Below are 3,052 nucleotides of genomic sequence, written 5' to 3'. Positions count from 1 at the left end.
GTTAAGGTTAGGAGCTCTACTGATTCTTATGGATTAATAATATCACTATACTATTTCAATCTATGCTTGATTCTATTCTAAGATGTATTTTCATTCTTCATCCTAATGAATTGGGAGTGTAAATTGACTGCCATCCCTATTCACATGGGTTCTTGCGAGTCCATGACGGGATAGTACTGAACCACAAGCTTGATTAAACATCAATTAGACGGCTAATCCATGTTTTCGTTAGGGACTTCTCGAGACATTAGTTCAGCCGAGGTGCGGGGCGATTAGGGCCTTTGTGGTAGGCTAGAACTAAGATGCAGCATTCTCTGATCTGGAAGATTTGGCCTTTTCTGTGGCGCTTTGAGTAGGATCACCAATGGAATGGGCTGCAGGAGCTTCACCCCCATTCAGATTGGATGACCGCTGACCCGGCGTTTGATCTGAAGCAGAGGAGATTAATGACCGTTAACCCGGCATTAATCATATACAGCCTGCCATGGAATGAATCAATCAGAAGTTGGAGTAGATGGTGAGAAAAGTTGATCCAAAAGGAAGAAGCATCTCTGAAGCCTCAACCGTTCTCATACCATTGATTTCACACCTATCTAGTAACGTTTTATTTATTTAACTATTTTATGCATTTTCTCGTGACAACTATAATTTCTATCCGCCCGACTAAGATCTGCAAGGAAACCATTGCTTGCTCAAACTAACAATCTCCATGGGATCGACCCTCACTTCCCTGAGGTATTACTTGGACGACCTAGTATACCTGCCGGTCTATCTGTGCAAAACGTGCGGAGCCAGTTTCGTGCACCAAGTTTTTGGCGCCGTTGCTGGGGATTGTTCGACCGGATTATCTTATTGCTTAGATTAGGTACTTTTTACTTTTGTTTGAGTCTTTTGTTTTCTTTTTCAAAAACTTTTTCAAAAATCCATCTTTTCTTTGTCTTTTGTTGGAGTCTAGTGTCAATGCTTAAGTTTGGTGTCCTTTGTGTGTTCTTTATTTTCTTTAAATTTTCAAAAATTGTTCTTAGTGTTCTTCTTGGTATTCAAGTTGTTCTTGTTTCTTTTCTTGTTTTGATCTTAAAATTTTTTAAGTTTGGTGTCTTTTGGTGTTTTTCTTTTTAAATTTTTGAAAACCAAGTGTCTTTTGATCTAAAAATTTTAAGTTTAGTCTCTTGTGATTGTTTTTCTCTCTTTCTTCATTAATTTAAAAAATAAAAAAAAATATCCTTTCTATCTTTATTAAAAAATTTCGAAAATCTTACTCCTTTTGATTTAAAAATTTTAAAGTTTGGTATTTTCTTGTTAGTAAAGTCAAATTTCAAATCTTATTTTTTTAAATCTTTTCAAATTTTTTCTTTTAATTTGATTCTTTCTTATCTTATCTTTCTTTTAAATTTTAAAATTCAAAACTTTTTCAAATCTTTATCTTATCTTTGGTTTATCTTTCTCTAAATTTCAAATCATTATCTTATCTTATCTTAATTTTAAAATTCAAAATCAAATCTTTTCAAAAATCAAATCTTTTCAAAAATCAAATCTTTTTCAAATCATTATCTTATCTTATCTTAATTCTAAAATTCAAAATCAAATCTTTTCAAATTCTTATCTTATCTTGTTGACTTTTCCTTTCCAATTTTAAATTTCAAAATTTTTAAAATTAAATATTTTTCAAATCTGCTATCTTATCTTATTTTCTAATATTTCTTAATTAGTTACTTTTTTCTCTTTCTATCTTTTTCAAAACTTCCTAACTAATTCACCTCTCTTCTATTTTCGAAAACTAATATTCTTTTTCTCTCTCTTCTTTTTCAAAAATCACACTCAATTTTTCAAATCTTTTTAATTCAATTAATAAATAAAATAAAAACAAAAATATTTTAATTTTAGTTTCTCTTTTTGATTCATAAATTTTCAAATTTCTCTACCCTTTTATTCGAATTCTTCATCTCATTCCTCTATCTTCATTCTTCTTTCTTCTTCATATCTCACAGGGAGTTCTCTATCCTTTGACATAGAGCTCCTATTCTCTTTCTTTCTTGTTTTCTTTTCTTGTTTATGAGCAGGAACAAGGATAACGAACCTCTCTTTGATCCTGATCCTGAACTTAAGAAGACCCTAAGGAGGCGTTTACAACAAGTTAAGGCACAACACTTCGGAAGAGATCTCACAGAACTTTTCGAATAAGAAACAGAAAATACAAACATGGCAGCCGAACAGAATAATGGAGGAGATACAAGAAAGGTTCTTGGTGACTTTACTGCACCCACTTCTGACTTCTATGGAAGAAGTATCTCCATACCTGCCATTAGAGTAAATAACTTTGAGCTTAAGCCTTAGTTAATCTCTCTAATGCAACAGAATTGTAAATTTCATGGACTTCCACTGGAAGATCCACATCAATTCTTATCTAAATTTTTGTAAATCTGTGACACTGTTAAGACCAATGGAGTGGATCCTGAGGCCTACAGACTTATGCTTTTTCCTTTTGCTATTAGAGACAGAGCTAGGATATGGTTAGATTCTCAACCTAAGGAAAGCCTAGACTCTTGGGAAAAGTTGGTCAATGCTTTCTTGGCCAAGTTCTTTCCACCTCAGAAGATGAGCAAGCTCAGGGTGAAAGTTCAAACCTTCAAACAAAAAGAGGGTGAATCCCTCTCTGAAGCTTGGGAAAGATACAAGCAACTGATAAGAAGATGTCCTCCTGACATGCTCTCAGAATAGTCTATCCTAAGAATCTTTTATGATGGTCTATCTGAGATGTCCAAGATGTCCTTGGACCATTCTGCTGGTGGATCACTCCACTTGAAGAAAATGCCTGAAGAGGCGCAGGAACTCATTGAAATGGTTGCAAACAACCAGTTCATGTATACTTCTGAGAGAAACCCTATGAACAATGGGGTAGCCCAGAAGAAATGAGTTCTAGAAGTTTATACTCTGAATGCTATATTGGCTCAAAATAAGATCTTGACTCAACATGTCAATATGATCTCTCAGCATTTGATTGGAATGCGAGCTACAGTTGGCAGTACTTAAGACACCTCCTATGATGGAGATG

At 34.0% G+C, this 3,052-nt stretch overlaps 1 non-coding gene across 1 annotated transcript; it reads right to left on the bottom strand.

Moving 5' to 3' along the window:
* Positions 1 to 2,601: 2,601 nt before the first annotated feature.
* Positions 2,602 to 2,705, bottom strand: LOC112731552 (small nucleolar RNA R71). Its single transcript, XR_003167325.1, has one exon. It is a non-coding gene; the product is annotated as a small nucleolar RNA R71 (small nucleolar RNA).
* Positions 2,706 to 3,052: the final 347 nt, after the last annotated feature.

The sequence above is a fragment of the Arachis hypogaea genome, chromosome 12 (genome assembly GCF_003086295.3).
Source record: "Arachis hypogaea cultivar Tifrunner chromosome 12, arahy.Tifrunner.gnm2.J5K5, whole genome shotgun sequence".
NCBI lineage: Eukaryota > Viridiplantae > Streptophyta > Magnoliopsida > Fabales > Fabaceae > Arachis > Arachis hypogaea.
This window is presented reverse-complemented; position numbering and strand designations above follow the sequence as displayed.